The sequence below is a fragment of the Mirounga leonina genome, unplaced genomic scaffold, assembly GCF_011800145.1.
Source record: "Mirounga leonina isolate KUSES-001 unplaced genomic scaffold, KU_Mleo_1.0 Mir_101664, whole genome shotgun sequence".
NCBI lineage: Eukaryota > Metazoa > Chordata > Mammalia > Carnivora > Phocidae > Mirounga > Mirounga leonina.
In genome coordinates, this window is record NW_023270175.1 from 14,032,197 (window position 1) to 14,046,150 (window position 13,954).

Consider the following 13,954-nt stretch of genomic DNA (forward strand, 5'->3'; position numbering starts at 1 on the left):
TCGGTCACAGAAAGACATCTTCCTGACCTGTAAAAACAATGCCATTTTCTTACCACAAATGCACTGGCCAGCACCATTTCTAATGGAAACACTTGCTTCCTTCATGCCCTGGTTTCTCTAGAAATAGAAGAGCCCCCTGCTTTGGAGTCTTGAAGGAAGCAACAGAGGGAATGGTCTCTCTCCCCACTGCAGAAGGCAGTGCTTCTTAAAGTCTAATTCCCCAAATGAACAGTGGCAGATTCGCCCGGGGTGTTTATTAGGAATGAAAATGAGGGGACCCACTGTAGACCTAGTGAATCAGAATTTCCAGAAGTGAGATGGGAATGTGGGTGCTTCAGGTGCTTAAGTGCTTCAGGTTATTTGTGTTTCTGGTACACACTAAATTGGAGAACCCCTAGAGGAAGGATTTACCAAATGTTAGGTTTAGTCAAGGACCTTAAGGAAGTCTCATTTCTCTTAACGGACTACCACTCCCTCTTTCGTGGATCTACGTGTCCCACAAGAAACCTCGGGAGACTAGGAGAGACACCAGGCTCCTCCCTCCTCCTTCACCTTTCCACATGACACCACCGCCTCCCTCCTCCCACGCCCCTCCCTTCCCCCCCCCACCCCGCAAACAATATGAATCCATTTGCCTAGAACATTTCTCAGGTTGCTTAAAGCACACACACCTAAGTCCCTGACAAATTCCACCCAGTGAGGAAAAGATTTGGTTTTTTTTAAGATGTTTTTATTTTATTTTATTTTATTTTATTTTTATACCTTCTCTCTCTTTAAATTTTTATCTCCCTGCTTCTTTATGACACATTCTGGAGATGTTTCAAAGCTATTTATATTCCATACTGACTTAAGTCTTTTTAATGTTCTGAGAAATGCCATAGCTTATATTGAAATGATGCACTAAGATACAAGCGAAAAAGGCGGGGGGCGGGGGGGGAGATGGTGAGGAAAGTACCTGAGAGCAACGTCGGTTAGAAAGATAGTCAGACACAAGGGTTGGAACTCTCCTGCCACAGCACTGAAATACTGTCAGTTCATTACTTGGCATGCTCCTCTTCCTATCTTTCAAGAGTGGGGAACATCTTGGAAGTCTGAGGATGAAATGCAATCCTTTCCCTTGCTGTGGCAACTATAAGTCTGCCAGTGTTTTTGCTTTTTGGTTCACTGTCCAGTTAGAGCAAGTATATATTTTGTGTCTTCCGGCGAGTCACTGTATAACTTTTGTTTATTTTCATTATGAGCTCCTCAGTACAATTCCACACACAGTGGATTAACTAATAAAGGTCGGAAAACACCACGGGGACATAGGTTGCTAGAACACAGAGACAGAGAACCAAACAAGTGAGTCTTCTGCATGGGAGGGGCACCCAGCATGTGCTTTAATGAGCTTCTAAATTCTGTTTCTTTTGCTCCCTCTCTTCAAGGGTGAGAGAGAGAGACAGAGACAGAGAGAGAGAGAGTCTGTCTGAAAAAATGTGTTAGCATTAGACGTCATAATCATGTTCTCAATTTATATAGCACAGTAACTTTTACAATTCTGCAGAGGATCAGATCCAGTGCCTTTTTTTTTTTTTTTTTTTTTGCATTACTTTTCGGGATCATGCAAATGTTACTGACAACTAAATAAAATCTGTGAAAAGAATAAAAAGTCATCCCACAATAGTTCCAAATAGAGCCAGACCTTTTGAAGGTGACTGCTTCCAACATGGCATTGATGGACACCCAAAATCTTTGGCTAAAAACGTGTACTTTGATGTCCCTGCCACAGCTATCAAACCCCAGTTGTTAGAATGGAAGGAGCCACCCTTGGAGACTAACAGTTTGGAGAACTCTTCTATGAGTCAAAGCTTTCACACACAGGCATTTATTCAATTAGCCCCTATCACTTCGCCAGGCCCTGAGGAAGTATGGCACAGAACAGGTTACGCTTTGATTTTATTGGTGGTGGTGGATGGAGGTCACGAAAGACCCGAAACTTTTCTCAGATCGCATTCTGTGGGTAGTTTTGCCAGCCTGCAAGAAGGTTAATTTTGAAGAGTCTATGCAATGCTCTGGCACAGCAGCCTGACTTGGGCGAAGTGCCCTAGTGAGATACACTGAATAGCCAGGAGCTAACTTTAAGGTCCTGGAAACCCGGTGGCAGGGAGATAGATATCTATTGGGATCGCGTGAGGCTGCAAGTAACAAAACCCTGACTAGCAGCAGTTTAAACAAATAGGGCTTTTCAAAATATGTACCAGAAGCCTCCAAGTAGGTCGTTGTTAGGCACAGATTCCGCTGTTCAAGAATGCCATCAAAGACCTAAGTTCTTCCTCTGTTTCACCATCCTTAGAATGCTGGCTTTCACCTTCATGGTTGTTACCTCATGGTCACAAGATGGCTGAGACATCAGTGTTCCCAAGAGGCAGGAAGATGAAGAAAGGGCAGTACCAACCACATCTATCACCTTTTATCGGGAAAACAAAATCTTTGCCAGTTTCCCCAATAGGCTTCCATTTACATCTCCTTGGCTAGCACTATATACATGCCCCACCCACTCAACACCAGTTGCAAGGGAGACTGGGAAAGAGAGTATTTAGCTGGGCACATTGCCACCTTACACAAAACCAGGATTATGTGAGCAAAGAAGAGGGAAATTGATCTTGGGTAGACAACTAACAGTGCCTGCCAAAGACCAAAGGAGAGCATTGGTCACTCATTCAGTTCAACGAATATTCACTGGGCACCTACTAGGTGCCAAACACTGTGCCATGTGCTTTGACATCTGGCTTTTGCCTCAGGCTATCCAGAATTCAAAGAATGAAGCTTCTTCACTAGGGTAAATTACCGAAACTAGCGTCTAGCTGTGTGTCAGGTTTTATTTTGTTCCTCCCCACCAAGCTGCCCTGAGTTTTGAGAATGTAATTTCATCTAATCTTTCAGATACTCAAACATCAGCTAACCCGCTCCAGATATGGACCTTCACAAAGAAAGGCCTTTGAATTTTAGCTATCAGGGTCATTTTTTAAAACCGTGCATCGGAGTTATTTTATGCATGCAAATCCCTTTCTGCTTTTTAATTGGATTTGTGCCTGGATGTACTGCAAATTGCTTTTAACGATGGGCTGCAGAATAGGTTCCAGCTATGGACAGCAATGCAGTGGCCTCCCTACCTTTATTCCCATACAGACCCCAATCTCATCCTACTTGCTGACTAGTCAGTACAAAGGACTTCTTATAACCCGAAAACAAGCTTTTAAGACCTCTGCCCTGCAAAATAGCAAAGGCAAAATGATTAAGAGCTCCTGGATAATTTCTATTGAGGGTTTGTTCCTGGGAATTCTCTCTCCAAGGAAAGATGAGTGAATGGCTCCCAGGAAGGAAAGGATCTTTGCTGCTTTGATGTGGATGGGGCCGGCCACATATTCCCTAGAGTTTGAAACCCAAACTCAGTAACACTTTGTTTTTAGGAAAGGCAGAATGGAAAAGGACTTTGGGGAAGTCTGGGAGTGGCCAGTAGGATCACAATGCATAGGCTCTTCAAAATTAACCTTTCTGCAGGCTGGCAAAACCACCCACAGAATGTGATTTGAGAAGGAACTTCTTGCCCACAGATTGTTTTCCCTTGACCTGTCAAGAGTGAAAGTCCCATTAATGTTGTTTCTTAAGGGCCTTCTGGTGACAGGTGCATTCCATTCCCAGGGAAGGATGACATGCTACATGGTATTAGTTTATTTGGTTGACCCATTGTCACCCAGATGAGATCAGGGCCCTAAAGGTACATACATAAAATGGGCATTTTTTTGAGGGATAGGGAAAGGATGGTTTGTAGTTTAGGGCCCAGGCAGAACTAAGTGAGGGCTCCCCAGAGAAAGTCCAGGGTAGGCAAGGAAGAGCAGGGGGCCACTGGGAGGAGCAGGAGAGTGGCAGTGTCTCATAGATACTTAGAGACAGTATCTGATAAATCTTTATCATCAAAGACTGCATGAAGCAATTTTTTTTTTAATTTTTTTTAAAGATTTTTTTTTTTTTTTTTTTTTATTCATGAGAGACAGAGCGAGAGAGAAAGGCAGAGGGAGAAGCAGGCTCCCAAGGAGCAGGGAGCCCGATGCGGGACTCAATCCCAGGACCCTGAGATCATGACCTGAGCCAAAGGCAGACGCTTAACCATCTGAGCCACCCAGGCGCCCTGCATGAAGCAATTTAAGGGGGAGGATATGGCTGATGGAAGGGCGGAACATCAGTGGATTAAATGGAAGTGTTCACATCTACTCTGTGCCATCTAAGGCATCTCCTGTACTTTTGCTTGCCCATACCCGATAGGAAACCCTGCCCGCCATAACATCTCCATAGATCAGAGGCATTGGAATCAGCAGGATGGGGGGAGGGTGATAATAACTCACGGAGCAGGGTAAATAGAACAGGTATGGAAGGGACATAGGAAGGAGACTAAAAGAAGCAGTTGAAGGCAGAAGCAGAAGGGAGACGGGATGTCAAGACATAAAGGGAAAACACAGGGAGAAAAGATGCTGCATATTCAAATAACAACAACAGAAATAATTATAATAGCTAACACACTAGTACCAAGCCCTGTGGGAGGCACCGCATATGCATGAACTCACTGAATGTTTACAATAATCCTATGAAGTAGATTTATTATTATTATCCCATTTTACATACTAAGAAACGGAGGTACAGAGTTTATGTCAAAATTTGATATTTGTAAAGCAGGCACAAGCAACGAAGAAACTGAGTCCTGATATCATCTGATCTCTAAACTTTTCAGTTACTTAAGCCAATGATGCCTTCTTTAAAGGCAGTTTCAGTCAGTTGTCTGCCCCTCGTAACCCAAAGAGCCCTTACCAATAATTTAAGAAATGACAACATCCATTGGCTGCTTATTGTGGACAAGGCACTGAGTTAAGTGCTTCATACACATTATTTTCTTTAATCCTGACAAATAACTTACCTAGAGTTGCGCAGCTAATAGGAAGCAGAGCTGAGAAATAAAGTCCTACAGTCTGATTCCGGACTGTGTGCTCATAAGCTGTGGTAGACAGACAAACAGACATATAGAAGAGAATGTCACCAGTCAGCAGTGAATAGCAGAAACTGAAGGCAGCTGAATTCCAAGGGTTCCCTTTAATGAGTAACCTGATAAAGTTTTAGCCACCCTCTCACAGCTGTAAGAAATCAGCTGCGACACAGGTGAGCATCTGTTTGGAGGCTCCTTAATCTTGGGAAACTGTTACTTCTGGTGCCCTGCAGTCTTGATTCTCCAGTGAGGAGTCACTTAGCACTAACAGAAGCAAGTTCTAGGTCTGCTGTGCCCAAGAGACTCCCTTCCACACAGGAAAGGGAAGAGGCCATGTTGAAGGCATCTATCTGTGTGGCCATGGCTGGGAATACTTCCTGGAATGGAAGCCCAGTAGCATCACGCTCTGGGAAGCACCATACTGAAAAGATTCAGGAAGCCAGCATCAATTGAGCGAAGCCAATTTCTGTTCTTACATGCCTGCAGCCTCTCCCTATAATGGGGCCTGGCACCATCCTTAGGGCTCTCAGTCAGTCCCTATGAGCATTCCTTCTTCTACAAGGACCCTACAAACATGAATTGCTGTAGCTTCACTGCAGAGGAAGGAATTGTATGTTTTTAGTGTTTTTGTTGTTGTTAATGTACATGAAAGCCTGTCTTCTGAGAATGAGTATGGGCCAAAGAATGATAGCCTATTCAACTGGGATTCAGTTAAGGATTACAAATGGCTTTCATTGTTTTTATAACTATTAGGTGGCTCCCTTGATAATTCCCAGCTGATTTATATCTTTGGTCTCTATTTCTGCATAGGCACCATAAAAAATGCTATGTTAAATAATTTCATATTAAAAACAAAACCAGAACTTAATCTTCACTTAAGAGGCAAACAATAATTTTTATCAGGCTTTGCAAATGGGCCTTGCTTCCCATTCATTAAATGTCTATGAATGTTTGCTAGTTCTTAGAGGTTGAATGATTAAAAGGATAGGAGAGACATGAATTTTAAAAAATCAATCACTGTTTGTAGCTCTATTCCCAAATATATCCTGCATGGCACAGTAGATCTTCTCCATGAGACTAGTTAATAACAAGCATTCTGCATATTTTATAATTATGTGCACTGCCAGCGGAGTGTAGTCAGATTTATTGTACATTTGAGTCCCAGGAATCAGAGTCGTGCCTCACAGCACCTATCATAACAAATGGCATGGAGGGGTTCTTTATATCGCAGGATGCTGAGTTGGATATTTAAATAGCATACCCAGGAAGTGTTCTGAGTTATGGTCACCCCGCAAGAGGGGCACCATCCAAAGTACACTATGATTTAAGTGTCGTAGCCCGTAGCTGCTGCCAGACGCTCACTGAGTCAGAATTAGGATCTATAAGAAAGGGAATGAATAATTGTTGCAATAAAACCCAAGTTGACTGGGAGCAGATTGATCAGAAACATTTATTAGTTCTGATTGGGGTTTTGGCACACTCTGATTTTTAGATGTAAGAGGCAAATGGCACACAGACACATGCAAGGCTCATGTTACAATTTTTTCCAATGAAGGACACATTTGGTGGAAGTGTGGGAGAGGGTCCAACCTCTTAACCCTCTTTTCTATCTCCATTCTTAAAAACATTGGAATGTGTCACTAAGTTAAATGATATGTGAGAAGAGACTCTTTGTCTGGTGGAAAAGGTATTCTGTGAGTGGAACAGAGTTTCTCCCACTCCCACTTAGAATGAAGAGAGAATGATCTTTGGTTTTCCATTATATATTTGAGAGGTTTGAAGAACAATGCGTGCAAAATAGTTGCTCATGCTACCTTGACTTTTTAATATCACTTTTGCTTGTCAACCTACCGTTCCCAAATAATGTCTTTGGGTCTCACTGCTAGGACTGCCATACTTAGCTCTAGTTCGGCAGGTTTGGAGAGGTGGAGCAACTTATGCAAGGTCCCACACCGAGATCAATAGAGGAGACAGACTAGATGGCAGGTCTCCTGACTTCTGGCCCAGCGTTCTTACTACAGCCTGTGCTGCCCCCAGTTCATTTACTTTGAGAAGAGTCTGTAAATAAATGTCCAGGATGTCGTTTGCTTACCCCATGCTCATGAATCAAACTGGTTCATCTCTCCGCTCCTGTTACCAGCACCCTCCCCATCTCCCACCCTACTTCCACGTGCCACTTAAAAACCTACATCTCCTGCTACTATTCAAGAGGCTGAAATATCAAGATCATCTAACTGGGGCTTGAGATAAATTATACTATGTTCCCTCAGAAATTACTTTGACACAAATAATTACTCCAGTGATAAATGGTGGAAAATACGGTGTTAAGTACAATCAGCAAATCTAAATGGCCTTAATCGGCATTACTAATTCTTGCACACAAATAATTATACTCCTCTCCTTCCAGATTTCAATTTTGGACATGCAAAGTCCACTTAGTTCACTGAAGCAGAAAGCAGAAGCCTTTACCGAAGTTGACAATCCACATGGCAACGTGTGGCCTACTTTACCTTAAATTCATCTTCACACTGCCCATATTGACTATTAGCACAAAGCTCTGCATGTAGTAGGGTTTTTATGAGGGCTTGTTAAATGAGTGGCTACTCATGACCAGTCTCAAATTTCCATCGTATTGTTTATTCCATGAGAATAAAATGTCTGATTTCACCTTCTGTTGTGATATGTAAGTCCTTATATACCTTAGTTTATTAAATGGATTCAAGTCTGCCTCTCCCAAAACATACCAATTCTGGAAAAGCCCCTGAAGATGCTGTACCCTATAACCTTGCTACTTAAAGTGTGGTTCATAGACCAGAAGCATCAGCATCACCTGGGAGCTTGTCCAAAATGCAGACCCTCAGGCCCCACTGCAGACATCTAGAATCAGAATCCACATTCCCATGATCCCCATGTGATTCGTGTGCACATAAAAGCTTGAGAAGCAATAAATAAATAAATAAATAAATAAATAAATAAATAAATAAATAAATAAACTTGAGAAGCACTGTGCTGTGGGAACAGTTGTCATTCCTGTCACCAGGCACTAATAGTCACACTGCAGAGTCCAGTCTGCAAACATGTTCTGAGTCCCTATGGGTCTATCAGGCACTGTGGAAAATACAAAAAAGGAAAATACATGGTTTTTTTTCTTTTACCCAGGACAATATGTAATCTAATCCTAAACTGTGTACTTTATATTGCAATAATGCAATCATAAGGAAGATGAGGTGGGTTGAGTTATTCAAGAAAGGCTTTTCAGAAATGGGAGTTATGTACAGGTTACCAATCAATATTTTGGGAAGTAGGGAAAACTGGTAACAACAGCTAATGTTTATCAAGTGCTTCCATTTGTCAAGGCCCTAGGTTTCACTTTTTAATATATTATGCCACTTAATCTTTGCATTAACTCAGTGAGTTGATACAGTGCTGTGGCTAAGTGCGCCAGCTCTGAAAGCAGACAGTCTGGGATTAATCCCACCTTTACTATTCACTAGCTGTGTGATCATGGGCAAGATATTGAAACTCTCTGTGCCTTAGTTTCTTCCTCTATAAAATGGAAATAGTAGCACCTACCTCAGAGGATAGCTACCCATGAGAATTAAAGGAGTTGAAATGTATGAACACTGAGAACAATGTCTAGTGCATAGCGACCATCTAATAAATATCAGATATTACTATTTTCATTTTATGAATGGGGAAACTGATGCACAGAGAGGTTGAATAGCTTTTCCAGAGGCACACAGCTTACAGGTGGTAGAGTTAGAACTTGAACACTGCTTTGCGTGACTACAGAGCCCATACTCTTTTTTTAAAAAAAGATTTTATTTATTTGAGAGAGAGTGAGTTGGGGGGCAGGGCAGAGAGAGAGGGAGAAAGAGAATCTCAAGCAGACTCCATGCTGAGTGCAGAGCCCGACGTGGAGCTCAATCCCACAATCGGGAGATCCTGACCTGAGCCAAAATCAAGAGTCAGACGCTCAACTGACTGAGCCACCCAGGCGCCCCTAGAGCCCACACTCTTAAATCCATTACATAACTTAAAATGTGCCTGAGGAGGGAGAAGGAGAAAACAACTCTAAATCTAAATTTCTCAAATTACTGGGAGTCCAATCTTACTGTTGATGCTAGGCCTACACAAGAATTAGACAGTTAAGGGGGCCTGGGTGGCTCAGTCTGTTAAGCATCTACCTTCAGCTTAGGTTGTGATTCCAGGGTCCTGGGATCAAGCCCTGTGTCAGACTCCCTGCTCAGTGGGGAGTCTGCTTCTCCCTCTCACTCTGCCTCTCCCCGCTGCTTGTGCTCTCTCTTTCTCTCAAATAAATAAATAAAATCTTTAAAAGAAAAAAAAAGAATTAGACGGTTAGCTGAAAATGTTTGTGGTAATGTCTTCATATAAGATTTCAAGCAGATTTCATTGTTTGAAACAAAGTTCATAAAAACTTTTGTTTTTCAGTGAGTGGGTATTGCTTTATCCAGTAATTCCCACTCTTCTGCCTGGATAACTTCATGGCCAGTGGCAGAGACATCCTAGATAGCTTACAAGAGTAAGGGGTTCAGGTTGTTCCCAAGGCCTAGAATAAAGATATCTGCCCCTGATGAGCCTATTACAGAATAAATGGAGCTTCTGGGCAAACCATGCCTTTAAGAGACAGATCTGAAAATGTTCAGAATACTTCGGAATCATATTTTAGTCATAGAGTCAGATGTCACTGGATTAAAGAGTAGATTTTGGTTCTTTTTAGACTTGGGTTCTCATTCAGATAAAATGAATTCAGTGTTCAATTTTTGGCTAAGCTCTCTTCTATGTCACCTTGAGTCAATCAGTATCCTCTTCTGGACCTCGGTTTCCATGTCTATAAAGTAAGACTGATTGGATTGTCTTTAAATGTCTTTCCAACCCCAATATATTCTCTATAGTTTTGAAAGCATCTTTCATTCATACCAGTTTTCTCCTCCCAGGTCTCTAGTGAGGTAGGAAGAGGTAGGCTCTGGAACCAGACAGACCTAGGATTGCCTCCTTGCTCCCAGCAGAAGCTGGGTGATCTTGGCCAAAACATGCCCCTCTCTGGACCTTAATGTCCTCTTAGAGCTAATAATATTCCCATCCCCCTGGGTTGCTGGTAGTTTTATATAGTAGAAGGCATTCACTCAGTTTACTGCTGTAAATCTCTTCCTGACATTCTGAGGATCGTTATATGGGTCTATCACTCTATCAACACTGAGCCACTTTTGTGCGCTAAGAGAAGTCAAGGGTAACCTGGGCCCGTGTGTTCTTCTAATACTGAAATATTTCCCTCTAAGCCGGAAGTTTCCATTGAGGGCCTTTAATCTCTTGATAAGGTCAGAGAAAGTCTGGGGAAGCAGCTCTTTCAAAGGTCATGGTTTTCCCCTTGGTGATTTTATCCTCTAAGCCTGAAAGGACAAGTGTCCACCATTACACACCTACAACAGGATTTCTTTCCTATGGCCCGGGTGCCCAGGGAGCGTTTCAAATTCGCATTTTGGAGCATAAAATTTCCACTGCCAGGCCCTTCACTATTTCTCACCCCTGAAGGGTCTCCTATTACTTTCAAGGACTACTGAAAAATTTCTTTAAAGTCACATTAATTTTAGTGTATTTAGATTTTATTCAGATATGACCTGTGGCACTTTGAGGGAAAGATAGGCTGCAGGATCTAGCAAGGGTATGTCTAGGCTCCTGATCAATCACGTTGGGAAGCAAAATTACTCAGTAGTGGGCAGAATGTAAGTTTGATCAACCAAACAAGCATAAAATCACTCATTTGTTTCCAGAGGAGTGCTTTGGTCCAAGTAGGAAGGCTTAGTTCTCCGGAGTCAGAGGGAGATGGTTCTCCCTAGTCAGAGAAATGAAAGGACACTTTCAAGGAATACTTGTCACCTTGGTTTGGGTGACAATGGGCTGGGTTCAGAAAAGGATGTGAAAGTGAATTAAATGTATGATTCACCCAGTGAGATATCTGCTGGCAATGGTCTGTCATCTACTTTGAGAGTCACATGCCTCACCATTTAAACATTTTAAGGGAACATGTATCTGGGAAGGCACTGTGGTTAACAGGTCCATCCCTTTCCATGAAGTTCTTTCTATGCTCCATGCTTTGCATCATTACTGATTTCAGGCAGGGTCAGTACTGGCCTAGTGCTTTGCAATAATGCCATGTTGTTTGATCCCACAATCTCAACCCCTCTACCCCGATGTCTGATTTCCATGCCCCAGGAACATCCTGGCTTACTTCCGACATTCCTCTATGGGGAGAGTCTCCCACAACCCAAAGGCTCCAGTTTTAGTGCTAAGCCCAAGGAGAATCCAATGAAGGTATACAATGTGTCTGCCTTAATTTCCGGTTTCAAAATAACATTCAGCTATCTTTTTATAGGAAAATCTCAATCATTCAGAGTCTGATGGGTCAGAATTTTCAAATAGCCAGAATTTTTGCCCAGAGTTTTTAGGAAAGAAACAAGTGATTTAAAAAGAGAGGGAGAGAGAGCAGGTGATACCAGAGATTTGTAAAAGTGACAATTTCCTTGGGCTACACCAGGGTCAGTACACACTTGGCCAACTGCTTTTACTTTTGACTTCTGTAGTCCTGGGCAAGGAATACCTATGTTCAGATGGATAATCCTGAGATATTGGAAGATCCCATACCACCAAGAAAGATTCCACAATATTCATTTGGTTATATTTGTTAAGGAAGAAATGTGGACTTACATGCGTTAGAGATATTTTCTATAGCATCTCAATAATAACACAAGGACTTTCTGTCAAGCACTCAGGCACCCAGAATATTCCATACACATTACTGGAAGGCACTTTCCTCCTCCTCTTCCCTCTCCAATTCTCTGAGCATGCCACATCCCCCTCTGGCCCTCAGTATGTGCACCCGTAAAATAAAAATATTAGATTAGATGATATTTAAGGTCCCTTTCCATTCTGATGTCCTATGACTATTTCATCTCTACAATCTCTTGCATGGTCTCTGCATTTTTGGCATTATGCATAATTCTAGCAGGGCCTACCTCTATCATTTGGTGCCTTTGATGTACCAAAAACCAGGGAGACAGTCTTGGGACTATTAGCCCAGGTTGACTAAGGGCAGAGGTTTTGCTGAGCCTGTCTGTGGAAGGCTATCAGAGTCCTTTTGATGACTATCCTCAAGAGAGCTGATGAGGCCACCTCCCATGTAAGAACGGAAGTCCATCTGACATGCATGGAATTATTAAATAAGAATTAAATAAAAAGAAGTTTGGCAACTGCTTCCAAGAGGGTTAGACTGGCCTGGAGCAAGTTTGAGATTAAGTTTGCATTATTAATTGAAAGGCAAGAGAGTCTTGGAATAAATCAGATAAAATAATAAAAAGATGATTTTACTTACTGTCAATAATGCCACAGGCAGTCCTGGGATTTGGTGGCAATCTTAACAAAAATGGCTTATCTTCTTAAGATTTTTTTCTGCCAACTCTCAGCAGGTCCAAAATGCATTTCTGGTCCTTCTTCCCCTAAACAGCGATAGTATAAAGCTTCAGTGGCAGGAAAATAAACCTTGAAAGTTCTATAATGATAAATATTTCTGAGGCCATCACTTATCCCCCAAGTAAACGTAGCACCTGGATACTTCCTCCCATTAGAAGAACTTGCCTAGAAGCTTGTCTGAGCCAGTCATTAAACTTGGGACTTAGGCTTCTAGGAGTCTAAGAAAAACCTACTTTCAAATCAAGTTTATACCAGCTGATCTGATTTTGAACCCATGCCCACCCAAGACCAAAGTAAAACTCTGCCACCAATTCTGACTGCTGGTGGGGGTGACTTGTTCCAGTTACTAAGGGGTGTGGTGCCAAGACGTGGGAGCTAACAGAACAAAGCAAAACATCAGCAAGGCCAAGAAATCAAAAGAATGACTGCATGATCACTCTATTGTCTGTATCAGTTATATATCACAACATATAGATTTTTCTACACATATCCAAAAGTTTTTGTACAAGAATAAACCCCAAGACTTGAGAAGACATGTCTCCTGTATCCTAGTAATTGGGGTTACTTACCCTCAATGCCAATACGGCTTTTGAGTTGGACCATTAACATCCATGTTTCATAACTACTTTTTTCCCCAATATGCCAAATGTCCTCTGTTTCCTTTCCATTTGTCTTTTAAAACTGACAACCCCCCCCAACACCTCTGCACTAGGGAAGATTTGGGGGAGTGCAATTCTACAGAGGTGAATGTTTTGTATAAGTCTTGAGAGGTGAGCATGGAGTCATGAGTCCAAACTGCACGAGAGATGAGCATAAGAAAATGGGACGGTTTCACATTTCCTCTAGCACCAGGCCTTTGTATTTAAATCCATTCCTGTATCATGAGGATACATATTCAATTATAAAGCATAAAAAAATTGCCAAAATTAACTATAAGTGAATTGAAGTGTATCCATTATTCAGTGCTGTTCACACCCTGGATTCCCTGCCCTATTGCAAATAATCCAGAACAGCACATTTTAAAGAGCAGGTAGAGAGAATGGCTGGAGATGGGAGGCCGGGGGAAGCAGAGTTGGGTAGATTCAATGGTCTATTGAGACCTCCACTTGCTCTATCATTCTGTTAGGAGTCATTGATGTTAATGCTCTTGGACTGTTCTGTGTGGATAAGGCAAATTGTAATAGACCCACAAATTGATCATTCAAAAATCTGAGGCCTGTTTTGAAAGATGGTGCTTAAGGTCTTTTTTTATTCATCCCTTGGGTACGTGGATAATTCAAAGGCAAGTACTAGATATATCTGTTGGGTCTGTCTGAATAATTGGCCAGTTTGATCTTTAATATTATACAGTTACTACTTTAGATTTATCTAAGTCTTTGTTTCCCTTTATGTCACCAGATCACATATTGCTCTCACATCACACATCAAATACAAGGCTCAGAGGGCAGAACA

At 42.0% G+C, this 13,954-nt stretch overlaps 1 protein-coding gene across 1 annotated transcript in view; it reads left to right on the forward strand.

Moving 5' to 3' along the window:
• GRIA3 (glutamate ionotropic receptor AMPA type subunit 3) overlaps nt 1–13,954 on the forward strand; it is a 275,026-nt gene that overhangs the window by 100,062 nt on the left and 161,010 nt on the right. The gene's annotated exons all lie outside the window — the stretch shown is intronic.